The sequence below is a fragment of the Furipterus horrens genome, unplaced genomic scaffold (assembly GCF_987537825.1).
Source record: "Furipterus horrens unplaced genomic scaffold, mFurHor1.1.pri manual_scaffold_3, whole genome shotgun sequence".
Classification (NCBI taxonomy): Eukaryota; Metazoa; Chordata; class Mammalia; order Chiroptera; family Furipteridae; genus Furipterus; species Furipterus horrens.
Window position 1 is genome coordinate 5111825 of NW_028327173.1, and position 16466 is coordinate 5128290.

General features: G+C 54.5%; 1 protein-coding gene across 1 annotated transcript in view; it reads left to right on the top strand.

Moving 5' to 3' along the window:
* Positions 1-11086: 11086 nt before the first annotated feature.
* The window catches only part of SPSB1 (splA/ryanodine receptor domain and SOCS box containing 1), a 62005-nt gene continuing 56625 nt past the window's right edge, over positions 11087-16466 (top strand). The window contains exon 1 of the mRNA XM_090268543.1: positions 11087-11276. The gene's annotated coding sequence lies outside the window, so the exon portion shown is untranslated. The remainder of the gene's footprint in view (positions 11277-16466) is intronic.

The following is a 16466-nucleotide window of genomic DNA, read 5'->3' on the forward strand; positions in this document are numbered from 1 at the left end:
GCTGAGCGTCAGCATCTCTGCCCAAGGGTGGAACCCTACACCCGCGCACGGCCCAGGAGGCAACTGCACGAACACACCTGTGGCGATGCCTCATCTGTCCATCCGTCTCAGCGCTGATTCATCCGTGTCCAGCCTGGAGGGGCCCAGCCCAGGCTCTGAGCCTAGTGACCGTGGCGTGGGCCTCCCCAGCACCCGCTTCCTCCCTCTCTCGTTACTCTTCCCGCCCCTCTCCAGAAGGAGGGCAGATGCCATCAGGTCCCCCTCCCTGGTCACAGAGGGGTCCAAGGAGAGAGGGTGACACAGCTGGGCATCTTCTGCTTGTCCGTCCTCCATCTCTCTGCTCCCCTCTCCATCCTGCTCCCCAAATCTGGGCTGCATCTCCAGCTCCCTTTGCCCCTGGCTCCCGTCAGATCCATCAATGGGACCAGAGTGAGGGAGGTAATTTGTCACCCAGCTGTGAAGGGTTGCCTGGACTGTCCTCATCCCCGGAGGAGGAGGGGCACGGTGTGCGGGCAGCCTGGCCTCCCTGTGCGTCTCTGTCCCCTGGGGTCCCAGTTCTGTTTCCCTCCCGCTGGCCCATCCCCCAGCTCTGCGAGGTCCCCGCTCCAGCTCTGCCCACACCGCCTGCTCCCGGACTCACAGAGGGGCTCCTGCAAGAGCGATTTCCTTTCAGACCTGAGGCCTGTCCAAGCAGGCAGTGATGCTCCATTTTGCCTGCGGCACATTCTCCGCCCCTCGGTAGGATGTTGGGAGCAAGGACGTGGGATCCCTGCTGTTCATGGCCTTTGCAGGACAGTGTGTTATGAGGTTAAGAGCCATGGATTCAAATCCCGGTCATGCAGGTTAGCTGTGGAGCAATGGGCCTGATTTTACCCATGGGCTCCGTTTCCTACTCTGTTGACGGGATAATGAACCCTGCTCTCTGGGAGGGAATTCAGCGTGGGCCTCACGGGGGCACCCTCAGCGTCTGGGACACAGGCCACTGCAAAAGCAGGGACATGTGCCCACTCCCCAGGCCTGTTCATCTGACAGTTGCAGCTCTCTTGTGTCCCAGGGGCTCTGTCTTACCCAAGGGTGACTGAGACCCAGCCCTGCCCCCAGGAATGATAGTCTAGCAAGAGAACTGAGCGCCAGACAAGGCGGGCTCCCAGGCGCTGCTGGTGTCCTGAGAGAGCTCGGGTGGGGACCGCAGGACTCCGGGGAAGGTGGGCCGGGGCCCACAGATGGTGTGTACAGTAACTGCCGCCACTGATGTCACTGCACCCCCGCAGTATTTATTGAGCACCTACTGCGTGCCAGGCCCTGTGCTTAGTTCCGGGATAAACAGGGCCTAGGACAGAGGAGGACCCTGCCCGGGGCTGCCAGTCTGGTGGGGAAAGAGACAAGGACCCAGGGGATGGCAGGCTGCCTGGGAGCTGTGGGGGCACCAGGTGGGGCACCTGCCCACCCTGGGGGGCATCGCAGACACTTCTCCATGCAGGGTGCTTCAGCTAGGAGCTGCTGAGAGGGAAGCGCTGGTGCGGGACATGGACCAGCCCAAGACCCCCTCTGGGCCGGCAGGTCCCCCACACCAGAGTTGGAGCTGCAGCTCTCAGGTTCTGGGAGCCATGATGGGGTGCAACCCCCAAAGTGTCCCCAGGCCCAGGAGCATCTGCTCTTACTTAGTGACCTGGAAGCCGTTTGAAGGCTTGGGCCTTCTCCGAGTGCTCTGAGCTGTCAGGGTCGTGGCTGTGGAAGCAGATTCATCTACAAAGCTCTCCCTCCAGCAGCCGGCCGGGTGGGGGCCCCCCTCCTCTGCACCTGCTTTGCCCACGTGCCCAGGTCTCAGCACATCCGCCAGCCTCACCCAGAGCCCCTAAGGGGCGGCAGAGCTTATTTCTGGGCCTTTGCTGTGACCCCTGTGTCCTTCCCAGCTGCCCAGGGAGACAAAAGTAACCCTCACACAGGCAAGCCGCGGGACAGCCTGGAGCAGCTTCTTGCAACGGGCCCTGCTGAGCATGGAGAAACACAGGTTCACAGACGGCCCTGGCTCTAGGCATCTGCTAGAGTGTCTCCCAGAGGCAGCTTCCAGACAGAGCTCAGCCCACTCGTGCTAAGTGCCAGCCGCCTGGGTGGTCTGGGATCGGAATGGAATCAGAGGCCAGAAGGAGCCTGGGTTCAAATTGCCACCAATTTCCTGAACGTTCCTTTTCTGGGGTTTCAGGCGAACCCACTGGTTGAATGGGGAAAAAAACCAGACCCCTCACTTAAAACCAGATGTCAGCATCTGTCCTGAACCAGCCCAGGGACAGCCACCAACCGCCACACAGAGACGAAGAAGACCCTGAGTAGAGGAAGCAACTTCTTAGCTGGCACCTAAAAATACTGACTTGTTTTTTTCTTTAAATAGAAAGGAAATTCAACTCACTCCACCCTAGACCTCCTCCTTCTGGGTTCAGAGAGGACACCTTGAGGGCCTCACCCAGACTCAGCTTCCCCGACACTGAGCAGCTGAGGCTCCAGGGGGGCTTGGAGCAAGGACAGTGCTCCAAGCACAGGGAGGGGCTGACTGGCATTTGGCCGACCAAACATCCCAGGACACCATTCAGCCAGAGAGGCACAAAGAAATGAGAGGAAAAGAGTGAACAGATAACCCACGACCTGAGAAGGGGGCAGGAGGCTCTGGTACCCAGAGCCACCTGACCTGTGACCTCCCCTTCCCTAGATCTTCCATGGGCCTGTGCAAACAGCAGGCAGTGGCTGGGGCGGGACCTGTCCCTCTGGGTCAGGTGCCAGAGCTCTGAGTTCTGCCTGGGATGAGAGGCCACAGGGCCTGATGCCCCTGCTCCCATGTCTAGGTGGCCGGCGTCACGGGGGTCCTCAGGTAGCTGGCTTCGCGGGGGGTTCCTAGACACAGGGGGGAGAGCTCACCTAGGGTCCCCGCAGCCAGGAGACCTGACTTGGTCTGAGCCACAACCATGCGTGGAACACCAGAGAGAGACCTTTGTACCCTGATGAGAGCCACCTCCAAGACAGACTGTGAAGCAGAGAGAAGCAAAGGCAGATGGTGTGTGCACAGCTGCCATGTTAGAGAGCACACAGGAGGTCTGGCACTCGGGAAGCTGGCCAGAGGCTTGCCCCCAGGGAGGAGGGGTCCCTTTTGAAATTCCTTTCTTTCTTTCTTTTCTTTTTATCCTCACCTGAGGGCATGCTTATTGATTTTAGAGAGAGGCGAAGGGAGGGAGAGTGAGAGAGAGAGGAACATCAGTGTGAGAGAGAAACATCGATCCGTTGCCTCCCTCACACACCCCGACTGGGGATCAAACCCGCAACCCAGTCAGACGCCCTGCCCAGGAATCGAACCTGCAACCTTCTGGTGTATGGGACGACGCATCCACCAACAGGGCCACACGGGCCTGGGCTGAAATTTCTTTTCTTGATCTGATTTGTATTTTAATAAAAATAATGCATGCAACTATTTTGAAAATATCAGAGTAAAACAAAAACCCCAGCGACTTCCTGCACTAGCCCTCCCCACGCCTGGGGGGCCGCACCCCAAGGGGTGACTATTTTCAACTCTTCATAGCCGTTTCCCCAGATCTTTACTGCCGTCCTCAATGGCCCGCTTGTCCTACTGTTTCATGATGTTTTCATTGTTGACATCACCTAACTGTCTAGAATCTAAGGAGCGACACAGAATAATGGTTAAGCTGCTGACTTTTGAACCGGAAACCCTGGGTGCGGATCCGGGCTCTACCACTTACACGTGTCGCGACCTGAACCAGTTACTTGTAACTCCTTGTAAAAACCTTGGTCCTTCACGTCTCCCCGCCCTTGTCACGGCTTAGTGCTGACAGAGCCCTTTTTGACACCGCGTGTCATGGACAGGAAGTTCCTCCGATCTGTGCAGATTTTTCATGATTTAGTGATGGTTCTTATTTAAAGGGTGGAAATGGTAAATGCCGTGCTGGGTGGGTATATGCTATTGGAACGCCTTTTGAAGTAAGCGAGGCAGCAGCTTTACCTTTAGCTACTTCAGACCAACAGGCTGAATTAGATACTCTGGTTTAAAAAAGAAATTTTTTTTTTAATCCTCACCCAAGGATATATTTATTGATTTTAGAGAGAGAGGAAGTAGGGGAGAGAGAGGGAGAAGCATGGGTCAGTTGCTTCCCACATGCACCCCAACTGGGATCGAATCCACACCCTTTTGGTGTAGGGGATCCCAACCAACTGAGCCACCTGGCCAGGGCTGAATTATATCCTCTTTCTTGAGCTTGTACTCCAGCCACAGCGGAAACTCCTAACATTTACACGGAAAGCTGGCTTGCCGCTGGGGCGGCCCATGACTTTGAGATGCCGTGGAAACAGCGAGGGTTCCCTGCCTCCACAGGGGAAAAGCTTTGCAATGGCTCTGATATCTGAAAATCTATTAGACGCCAGCCCTGCCAGCTACCCTGGCTATTGTTAAGATCCCTGAGCGCACCACACGCGACCCCCTAGAGGATAAAGAAAACCACCTCGTTGATATTTCTGCCCAAAACACCGCGCATGAAGGAACCAACGGCCAGACGTCTGTCATGGTCCAAGGGAATGCTCCCCAAGATGACAACCTAGAAAAATTGACGAGAATGCCCAGCACTGATCTCAGAAAAGGAAAAACAAGATGGAAAGTCTAGTAACTGTTGGTTCGATAAAAGAGAGAGAGAGAGCGCGCTATGATTTGGCCAAGGAGCAAATGGGCCATACCAGAATCCTAACATTCCCACTCCTCAGCATTGTACATGCCTTGAAACATCGGTCTGCTGACAAAATGACAGCATTCATGAACCAATATTGGTGGGAAAATATGAATAAGGCTGAAAACGTGCCTGCCTTGCTCGTCCCACGCGTCCAAAACACAGTCCAGGGAGGCCTGTTTGCCCTGCTCCCAGACGCTTTAAACTGCCCCGTGGCCTTGGAGATTTGGCAAATGGATTTCGTACCTCTTTCCCTCTCACAGGTGTGAGTGTTTTAGTCACGATGTGCCTGTTTTCTCGCAGGGCAGAAGCCTTCTCTTGCAGACAGGACCTGGCCTCTTTTGTGGCTACAGTTCCGTTAGCAACAATTATCGCCCCGGGGAAGTCCTCTTCAGCTCCACAGGGATTGGGGAGCCCATGTCACTGGTCGGGTGTTTCAACAACTGTGTGCTGGTCGGTGGGTCTTACATTTTCATTCTGCTTACCGCCCGCAGCCCCCAGGTTTAGGAGAACCCCCTAGGGCCTTGCTGTAACCCAGCAGGACTAAAGCGCTGCCGCCAGCTCTGCAGAATCTCAGGTCTCCGCCGCCCCATCACCAGCTGCTCCAAAGAGGAAGAGGTGACCCTGTGTCCCCCCTCAGGACCCGGTCACTCTGACCGTCTGGGGTCATCACCTAAGGCCCGTGTCCTTGGCTACTGCCTCTTTTGATCCACAGATGATCAAGGGAGACACACTTCAAGACTGCAAAGACCCAACTGCTTCTGTTGAAAAGGACCATTATTCAGTACTGCGCTCCAGGGGACCAGAGCCCCACACCCCACACTCTGCATCCTGGTAGTTTTGTTTACTGGACAAGGCACCTCCAGAAGGATGCGCTTCTGCTTAGTACTGTGATGAGGTACTGTTGACAAACCCTTGTGCCGCCAAGCTCCAAGGAGTGGCCCCTTGGGTCCCTGTGTCACACCTGAAGAAGGCACCAAATCCAGTGGCTTGAAATTTAAAATGTCCATGAGCTGAAGCAGTTGGCACCAGACAATGCATTTGTCCACAGGATCTGTCATCAGAAGCATCGATCTGTCCAAGACAGTAATGACCTCTCAGTTCATCCGACAAGTAATTTCTGGAATTCCAAATGCCACCATATGTTTAAACGGTTTCATGTGCCCATCTTGTAAAGTTATGGTATGAAGCCCAGCTAACCTTGTTACCTGATTCAATCTAATCCAACCCTGGCATGGGAAAACACTGTTTCTCAAAAATCTAGACTGTATACGAAACTGTGGGACAGCCAATGGAAATTAGGCCATTCATAAGCTTGCTGATATTGCCATATGTTTAGGCAGCCTTTCAATATGTAAAATGCAGTATCTGAGCATCGGCTGAGTGATGTTAATGCCTGTATACTAAAGAATCGGTCCATAGACACTGTCTCTTATGCTGGAGCCTTCTGCGCACCTCCCGGCTACATGTTTCTACCAGGAGGTTTCAGTGATGGGCTTAATGCTGGGGTGACTCATTGCCTTGACAGCTGGAGAATCAAAGGACAATGTCCCCTTGCTATTACACACTATCTGATTCCCTCTTCTTAACAAAACAGCAGCATCCCTTCCATTGGCTCATCCCATGAGATCGCTAACACCGTCTTAACCAAGGACTCCCAGGAGGCGTGTGTGATCCTGGGTTTGCCTCCGCGGGGAGAGCTTTCACTCCGTGCACTGGAGGAGGTGCCAGTGAACAAATAATGAGAACGCTCTCCCTAACATTAGGAGGGTCAGCCGATGCCACAGCCCAGCAATTGCGGCTCAGCAAGATGACGTGACTCCTGGGCAGGCAGCAATAGTAGTGCGTGACTGTATGGCCTTGAGTAAGGAGGTGCCAGTGTGGTAGCAAATGTCTTCCGTTGCATGTGGATAAATACCTCTGGAGCAGCAGCCACCCCATCACAGAAAGCGAGGGAACAAGCCTGTTAGCTGGTGCCTTCAGGTCTGGGCGCCTGGTTTGGAGCATCATATGGACTAAGTCTGTTCAGTTGTTTTCATTTTGCTCAGTGTGCTTCTTGCTAAGCTTTGTACCTGCTGCTTGTTGAATGCGGCCTCAAGCGACTTTCTGGGCTGGGCACTCCCCCCCTGATGTCGGACATGCCACTCAGGAAAAGCCTTTCCTGGTACCAAGGGACAAATGCTGCCAAATTTGGATGACCTTTCCGTCACAAAATATGAACAGTCCTGGCACCTACCTCGTAGGAGCGGTGTATGAGATGGCGTGTGTAAAACACAGAGCACAGTGCCTGGTATATAGTAAGCCCTTGATAAATACTAGCACATGTATGCAGGTCTCTCTCTATCTAATAAAAACATAGGTCGCAGAACAAATATATATGAAATGATTCTTTACCATCACTTGTTCCTGTCTGAAACAATCCAGTTACTGTGTGTTGTCTGTCCCTCTGACTTAAAAGGAAATTCTTTAAGGCCAGGAGCCCGGGCTGTTTCATTTACTACTTGCTCTCACACATGCAGAATAGTGCTGTTCAATATTTCGTCGGCAGCCGTCCGTCTCGAGAGACGATGGTGTAGCTTCTTAAGAGTCTATCTGCACTGCCGAGAATGGCTGTGCAGTCCGACTCGGGAGTGACATCGTATCTGTCTCCTCCCGTGTTGAATCGACATCTTGCGATGACGCTGAAGCTACAGAGCCTGGGCAGGGTGATATGGAGGGTCTGCTGTTGCCCATGCAGCAGACCCCCCCTCTCTTCGCAGCTGAAGGGTCCAAGGGAAAGACGGAGTCAATACAGCTTGGCTTCAGGTGCGCCGCAGGAGTTGCCGGTGTTGACTACAACGTCAAACCGCCTTAGGGACTCCGGCTCCGGATTTTCTGTCAGGGTTTACTCCCTTAGCCTTTCCCCTGAAGAGGTATGCCGCAAGGCAGCGGAGGTTTTTTGGAGTCAGAGTTTTCCTTCTCTGATGTACCCTGACTGGAAGATCGAACCAGCGACACTTAGCTCGCAGGCCGATGCTCAATCCACTGAGCTAAACCAGCCAGGGCCTGTTCAATATTTATTCTCTTGATATTTAGTAAAAATAAATAAATATTGGAGGGCCAAATGACTGAACACTTGTAGGGGTGCTTTATTGGGTTATTTTAAGGGAGTTTTGCTATAATATTGAAGATGTCCCGGGGCGGGCGGATGCACTGAAAGACTGTTGACAATGTCTGGTGAATAGTTGCGACAGGCATCAAGATCACAGCCTGCTCGTTTATATTTTGCTGGAAGGGTTTTTGAAGAACTTTGCGATAATTACTGTCACCAGTCCAAAGTCACTTATTTATTTATTTCTTTTCAAAGTTATAGGAACTTTCCTCGAGCCTTGTTATCACCCAGTGTCTCATTTAGAGCCCCCCAAACTTTGCATTGTCTCTTTATTCTGAGTGACAATGTCTGATAGAGCTACACTGCAATATCACACTTTGCCAGCAGGTGTCACTGTCTAATACGCGATCTTGCATGAAACCCACAGAAGCTGAAGGCCAGAGAGGCTATGAAATGAATCCCTGCACTAACTCATTTCTGTAAGATAAGGGCCACTCTACTTCAGTTTCACTCCACGAGACAAGTAGATCTTATGTTAGAGATGCAGAATGGGCATAAATTTTCTTAATACTCTTCAGTGTTCTTTCTGTTCTGGTGGATCTTGCCACACTTCTGTGTTAGAGATCCCATGCTTTTCTAGGAAACATCTTTATTATTGTCAATAATAACATGTAAAATGTGCCTGTTACCTTGAAATTCATAAAAACCCTCTAATTTCATTCTAACACAATCCCCTGTACGTGTCGTACTCAATATTTGTTGAATGGTTGCCCCCTCACCCCACTCCCACCCCAGATTCTGGGAAACATGTAGAGCTATTCTGCCGATGAGAAAACTGAGTCTCAGAGATGTTAAGTAACTTGCTCAAGGTCACACAGCTGGTGAATGTCAGAGCTGGGGTTTGGGTTAGGTTTGTCTAGTTCCAAATCAACAAAGGGACTTGGAGAAAATGGAGTCCCTAACGCTTATGAAGGCAGTAGGGTTCTGCTCTGTGGGCCTAAAGGGTGCCCCGGATATCCCTGGATAGACTTTTCATCATCAGAAAAAGCAGTTGATGTTCATGTGCTATCTTATAATTTCTCCCCGTCACTTTCCTGAGACAGATTAGAGACATGAGCAGCTTGTAACTGATGCAAGTGCTGAACTGTGTGTGGGAGTGGGGGGTAGAGTTGGGGGAGGTCGCACCACCAGGACCCCAGAGTCACCCTGCTTCCTCCTCACCCCTGTGGAACAGAGATATTGTACTTAGTTGAAGACTTGAGTCAGCCTGCAGATTCCTGGATGGTGTTTATCACTGATGTCACCATATTGCGAGATTATGTGTCTTTTGACAAACAATAGTATCAGCACTGATATCATGAGCTTGCCGGGGACACACTCTGGTCTCCAAGGTTGCTCAATGCTGCTCCATGCTGCCGGGGGTCCCTGTTGTACAACCAGCTGCCCAGCACCATCCAGCCCACCGGCCCAGTGTGGAGGAGAGGAAGGCTTGCTCCCTAGGGATTCTTCTGGGAAATTTAGGTCAGCAGGACCTAATTACCTCAATGGATCGGAGCTGGGATTTCAAGATTAACGCTGCAGGAGGGTGGGGTGGGAGTGCTGAGGACCTCAAACTGAGAACTGTCAGAGTTCCCATCAAAGGTGGGGTCTCTGCTCCCCCCCCCCTAAACAGACCTGCCATTTGAATTATGTCCATGCAGTCTTTTCCTGTCTGTCCTGAAATGTGACCTCCGGTATAAGAAGAGAAGCCACCCCGTGAGAGACAGGATCTGGTGAAGGGCGCGCACTCCACGCAGAACGGCACACCGATTGTGGTTACTCCTTCGGGGGAGAGAAATGAAGCACAGAGGTGGTTGTGCTTCTGCAAGACAAGACTCTGAGGCATACCAATAACCCATGTGCCATGATGTCCCGGGACAAGGAACGCTTCTCAAACTGCAGACTGACTAAAGGGAGTCATGTGCTCTTTAAATTCCAAGCACCCCTGGGTTGCTGACAGTGGCTGCCCACCTGACTAGCCTGGGTTCCACATCCCTAGAAAACTTGAATCAGGAGTGTCAGCTGAGTGGCCAGATGCCCGCTCAGGCCCCCCTGCCCATGGCAGCCAGATGAGCCACGATATTTTTTAAAATTCAAAACAAAGCAAAACTGATTTACAGCACAGTGAGGTGAGAGGACATTGAACTTGGGAAACTAACAGAGTCCAGCTGGGCTCCAAGCTCTGCTAGGGCAGGGCCTCTGGCCACTTGTCTTTACAATGAGTTAAACGGTCCAGCCCTTGCAGGTTCGGGTAAAGTTGAAGTAACTGGAAACCATACTGTTTACAACTTCTCCAATCATGCTAACTCCCCATTCCCATCAATAGACACCACACACAGTAAGGGGTGGAGGAATGAAGATTCTGTTCTTAAAACAGTAATTTCTTCAAAAGCTTCCCGGTTCTAGGGCACAAGCGGCTGCTATGTAGGGCGCATGGTTTGGAAAATTCCTTGGAGGAGCTAGAGCCATAGCAGGCTACATGACAAAGTCCTCAGGGATGCGACATTCATCTATTCATTCATTCACAACCGTGCCTGGAAAGCAGCCTACTGTGTGCCTGGAGCCATCAGGTGCTGGGACGCCCAGCTGCCCGGGCCTTGGGGTCTGAGAGTCCTGAGATCCTCGCCCCTGGTGTACCGAAAGGAAAATGCGTCGGGGGAAGCGGGGGAGTCCCTGGCTTATCTGCCAGCCCACAAACTCCTCTCCTGTGCCCTAGAATTACGGAACTTTAAACTGCTTGGGAACTTCAGATGAGGCAAGCCAGGCCTTGCTCCGAGGTTATTGAAACAGCCCTCACCCTCCCAAGAGATTCTAAAAATTATTATTAGTAAGCCCCCACCCCCTTCTCCCGGGGCCTGGCACTGCCGCGGCGGCCCTGTGGGTGTTGCAATCCGGTGCTCTAGCTCAGCCCAGTCCGCCCGGCGTTTCCCAAAGACGCCCCGGGAGGGACCGACGCTTCGGCGCCGCCCCGCGCACCCGCTCAGCCACGGCCTCGAGCGCCGCGGAGGCACCGGGTGGGGCGAGGAGGGAACGGCAGCGGGGGGGCGACCCAGCAGGCGCGGGACACACGAGGCGCTGCAGGGCCCGGACCGGGACCCGGACCGCCCCGCGCCTTGAGATCCTCGGGGCCCCCCCTGCGGTGCGCAGCTGCATGCGCGCCCGAGCCCCGGGGCGGGGCGGGGCGGGGCCTCGCCGGGCCGGCCCCGCCCCCGGCGCTTTTCTCGTGTTTTCACTTTAAAGCCTTGGGTCGCTTTTTCTTCTTTGCACAGAAGTCGCGCTCGGGCAGCCCGGGCGCTCGCAGCAGAAACCAGGCTCCAGGCGCTGGCGCCGGGGCCGCGAGGAGGAGGCGACTTCGCTCCCTGTGGCGAGCGCCCCGAGCCTCTCGGCCCCGGAGAGCGGGCGCCGGCAGCGGCCTCCCCGGCGAGGAGGTAGGCAGGGCCGGGCGCGGGGACTTGGTGGCTGCGGGGCGGGCGGGGTGGGCGCAGGGATCGCGGCACTTGGGGACCGAGTGGGTGGGCGCAGGGCTGGGCACTGGGCACCGGTGGGGATCCCGACGGGGGACCGTACGGGGCGCGGGAGCCCACTCTCGCTCCGGGTCCCGGGAGATGGGGTCGGGCGCCGCCCAGCGCCGCTGCCGATGCTGCCGTGCGTGCGCGGGCTGGTCTAGGCGGCCGCGGGTCCCACCTGCGGGGGCGAGACGGGGCAGGGGTCCCGGTGCCGGGACAACCGTCGCGCCCGCAGGTTGAGCCTCGGTGGCTGCAGACCAGGCGAAGGCACCTGGGGCGCGCGGCGGCGCCCGCCGTCTTCTAGGTGCCCGGGCACCCCAGGGCCTCGGTTCCCGCGACAGTCCCCGCGGCAGAGGCGGGAGCACCGACCTGCCCCTCCCGCTCCGTGAAGTTAGTTTCGCTTTTTCCCGCCAGTCGGGGCCCGCATTTGCAGCACAGCCCGACTGGCCCCTCGGCGTTGCCCGCCCCCCAAGCCCCAGCCAAGCCCTGTTGGTAGCGCCTCCCCCGGGGAGCCTGCCGGGCGACACCCGGGCGGCGCCACCCTTCCCCCAGCCGGGGCTTCTCCCGGCAACCAAGGGAGAGCCGAGTGTTACGTCAGGAAACCCATCAAAACGAAAAAAACCTGAGCAGCCTGGGTCAGTCGGTGGAGCCCTGCGGTCCCTCTGCCCCCGAGCGTGTGGGGGGACTTCGGAACTGTGCTGTTCGAGTCCATGGCAAAGTCTCCCGGGAATGTTAACGTCCCGCTTGGCCTGCGGTCGGCCTGCGGTCAGACTGCGGGTGGCTGTGCCGAGCCTATGATGTCTGTGGGAGTGTGTCTCTGTGAACCCGCATGTGTGGGTGAATAGGTGTGTAAATGTGTGTGAGTGTACATGTGTGTCTGAGGTATGTTTCTGGGTATCTGTGCGTCTCTGAGTACATCTGTGTCTCTGTGTGGATGTGTATGAGTGTATCTGTGTGTGTCCGAGTGTCTCTAAGCGCATGTGTGTGAGTGTGTCTATGTGTGTCTCTGCATCTACGTGAGTCTGAGTGCATGTGTGTGTGTCTGCATCTGTGTGAGTGTGTGTCTGTGAGTGTCTGAGTGCATGTGTGTGTGAGTGCATGTGAGTGTGTCTGCATCTGTGTGACTGTCTCTGAGTGCATCCGTGTGAATGTGTGTGTCTCTGAGTGCATCTGTGAGTGTGTCTGAGTGTGTCTGTGTGTGTGTCTCTGAGTGCATCTGTGTGACTGCCTGCTTATCTCTGAGTGCATCTGTGAGTGTGTCTCTGTGTCTGTGTGTGTGTGTCTCTGAGTGCATCTGTGTGACTGCCTGAGTGTCTGAGTGCATCTGTGTGACTGCCTGAGTGTCTTAGTGCATCTATGTGTCTCTGTGTCTCTGCGTGTGTGTGTGTGTGTCTGAATGCATCTGTGGGGTAACCGTGTGCCATCCGTAGCCACCTGGCATTGGCACCTCTAGCTTCTGACTCCGGGTGGTGCTGGACCCCACACTCTGGACTCGGGGAGCCCTGCTGGTGCCAGCTGAGGAGGGTACAGGCAGTTCTCCCCACCCTCTCTCTTTCTCTGAAAATGAACTGTACAGTTTGGGGGTGAGTTGGCAGGGCCTGCTTCCTGAGTGAGTAATATTTAATTAAACACTTCAGCCGGTAGCATCAGACGCTGGTCATGAGTGAGTTTTAACAGGTGTTGATGGTAAAAGTGCCGTTCCAGTGACTAGGGTTTGGTGTCCTTGGAAGAATTCTCTCCTAGGGTAGGAAAGGGGAGAGGGGAACAGCAAGCATGGAAGGGGGCCTGCCCTGTCCCTTCCTGGTAGTCCCCCTCTGGGTGGTGGGAGCGCTGGATTAAGTTTTAGGGGCAGAGGCTAGCTTCTTCCCCGGGAAGAACCGAGGAGCTGGGGAAGCCCTATCTTACTTATAGGGTATCTTTCCCAGCAGAGCCCAGAGCGGGTGGCTGACTTACCCAAAGTGCACAGCCAGGGCTATGGACCAAGTCTCCAGAATCCTAGCTGTTGTAGTTGGTTACTGTCCCTAGTGCGGAGGTCAGGGGCCGGGCACTCATGTATGCCCAGCTGTAGCGTGATGGACTGGATTAGATCATTTTAAACACTTCTCTTGTTCTCTTACTGCTTTTTCTTCTGCAGGGAGTACTTTACCCAGTAGATGGAGAGAGAGAGAGAGAGAGAGAGGGACAGAGAGGGAGGACGTTCGTGTACACAGATGGGGGTGTGGAGTGGCCTAATGCAAGAACTTTACAAGTCCTCCTTTTCTTTCCCAGGGACAAAAAAAAGACTGGCACATTGACTGCAGTGGCTCTGACAGCCATGAGCAGGGACACATGTGGCTTCAGGGAGGTTGGGGGTCAGGAGAGAATGAGTTGCATCTGGGGGTTCCAGGGTTCTTAGGAAGGAGAGGTCCTGCCAGGGTCTCCGGGTGATGTCCCTTTGGGGCTGGGGAAGGCTGCGTGTCTTGGGCTGCAGCGGGCTCTCTGGGGCTGCCACTTAAAGCCAAAACGCTCTCTGAGGAGGCAGCAGTAACACTGACTTCCTCCTGTGGGTCAGGAGCAGCAGGTAGGGGTCCAGGTGGCGGAGGCCAGCGCTGGCCCCTACTTGCAGGGGATAAGGGATGCTCTCCTCCCTGTGTGGTGCCTGGTCCCTTGTGCCTGCCCTTCCTCCCAGATGAGCAGAGGCTTGTCTGCTGATCCATTTTCACGTTGAACCAAACCTCTGAACCTTACGGCGTTCACAAGTTTACTCTGGGAATTTCACACTGATTCTTCTCAAGAAATAGGTTGTGGTATGCATGAATTGATTTATCTTGTTCCTGAAAAGTGTGAGAATGAGCATCGTGATCCGACCAAAGTACAGGGTGCTTTGGGTGCTTAATCTCATCCTTCCCCACAAGTCTGACCAACAAATTACAGACCTCAAGGGGCTTTTCTTTTGGGCTTTCAGCCCTTCCACTTAATACCTGATACCTGGAAGCATCCCTCCCACCTAAGAGTAAAAGTCCTACTCAGAACCAGGCACTGTGTTGCTAAGTGCTTCTAAGGTGTGACCTTGTTTCATGATGATGATGATGATGATGATGGTAATAACAATGGCAGGGAATAGTTGTAGTGTGTACTAGTACCAGGCTCTGCTCTGAGCCTTTCTTTTTCTTAAAGATTTTGTTTATTTATTTTTAGAGAGAGGGGAAGGGAGGCAGAAAGAGAGGGAGAGAAGCATCAACGTGTGGTTGCGTCTCACACCCCCCCCCCCCACTGGTGCCTGACCTGCAGCCCAGGCTTGTGCCCTGACTGGGAATCGAACTGCCATCCTTTTGGTTTGCAGGCTGGCACTCGATCCACTGAGCCACACCAGTCAGGGCCTGATATGAGTCTTTGACACATTCACCCTTGTTTTCTCCTAAGAACCCTGTGCACCAGCAGGTTCTCCCACCATCCATCCACCTTCTCCTGAGGCTGGCATGACCATGTGACTTGGCCACGGACTCAGTGCCACCTCTGGGGGTGGGGCAAAACTCTAACTCCAATTCTGGTGCCCAAGCCCTGGACTGGCGTAGTATGCCACTTCCATCGCCTTAGCCTTTTTTCTTTCGAGAAATATATTCATTTTTTAAATGAAAAATGTGATTATTACGGAAGTTTCAAGTTGAGCGAAGAGTATTTATGGTACCCTCACCAGCTTCCGGTGTGCATACACACATGGGCACACAGGCACACACGTGTCCCGGCTCATGCTCTGTTATTAGGAAGCCAATCCGGGACTTGATGTCAGGCCACCTGGAACTATGTCATTACTTACTGAGCAGCGTCTGAGGGAAGCATCAGGTCTCAGAGGGGCACCGTGACCCCACTGGAGGGCAGGTGAGGAGACGTGTATTCTTCCTGACATGGCATTGAGGGACCTTCCTGGCTTTGACGAGGGAAAGGCGGCCCATTGGGGATCTGCCTTGTTGCCCGAGAGCCTTTGAAAACCTTCTTGGTTTGTATTTTAAAAGTTCTCTTCATTGCTCAACAAATAATTGAGTCCGCTGGTCACGGGGCAAACCGGGTCAACCATAGGCAGACGCAAACCCTACGGCACGACCTGGCTTCGCCCCCGCCATGGTGATTTGAGTCAGGGCTCGGGGGCAGGGGATGTGGAAGTGGTTTGTCACAGGCTCTGGACCCGACCGACCTAAACTCAAACTTAACCGGCTTGAACTCACCATCTGGGCAATGGCTATGGGGGCGTCTACAGCCCGCAGGTACCTCTAGGAAAATGAGGGAGGCCGTGGGTGATCTGGGCCCAGACCGAGGGCATGTGGGATGGAACTGCCACACCAGGTAGGAATCTGGGACCCACCTGGTGACAGGGTCTGCACAGCTGCACCAGATAGGCCGCAGGTGACCACACGCAGCTGCTGGCTCTGCTTTGGGGCCCCTGAGTATTGAAAACGTCTCCTTGTGTTACATTGCATGCTTCCTGCCAGCCGGGACTGGGGCTGGTGATGTTTTCAAGGGGGATTCAGGAAGTGTGGTAATTAGTCAGATTTGGGTGTGGGAAAGGGTGAAGAATGGCAGGTGTCTGTGAGGGTCCCCGCCAGGGAGGGGCCATAATGGACGATGAACCCATAGAGAGGGCTGAGACTAGGGGCAGGCGGTGCCTTGCATCTGTCCAGGTGGCAATGGTTTGGGTGATGTGTCCCGACCACAGCTAGGCCTGGGGCTCAGGGAGAGAGGCCTGGGGGTGCCCAGGGTGTGGCACCCTCCTTCCCGGCACTAGCCTCTGGAGACCTCTCACCAGTGGGGACAGAACACTTCTGACAAGAGGGGTGCGTGCTGGGGTCTCCGTGGGGGGCACCTGGGTGCCCAAGAGCCACGTGGGAAGCCTCTGGTTTAGGAGTTTTATACTTCTCTCTCTTTCTTTTCAAAATCACAGCAACATACACCGAACATCAAATTTACCGTTTTAGCCGCTTTTAAGAGCGCAGCTCAGAGGCATTAAGCACATTCACACGGCTGTGCGGCCCCGCCATCCGTCTCCAGAACCTTCCCGTCTTGTAAAACTGGCTCTCTAACCCCCGTTCCGCACACCCCGCGGTCCCTGGCACCTGCCTCCTGTCTACTTCCTGCCTC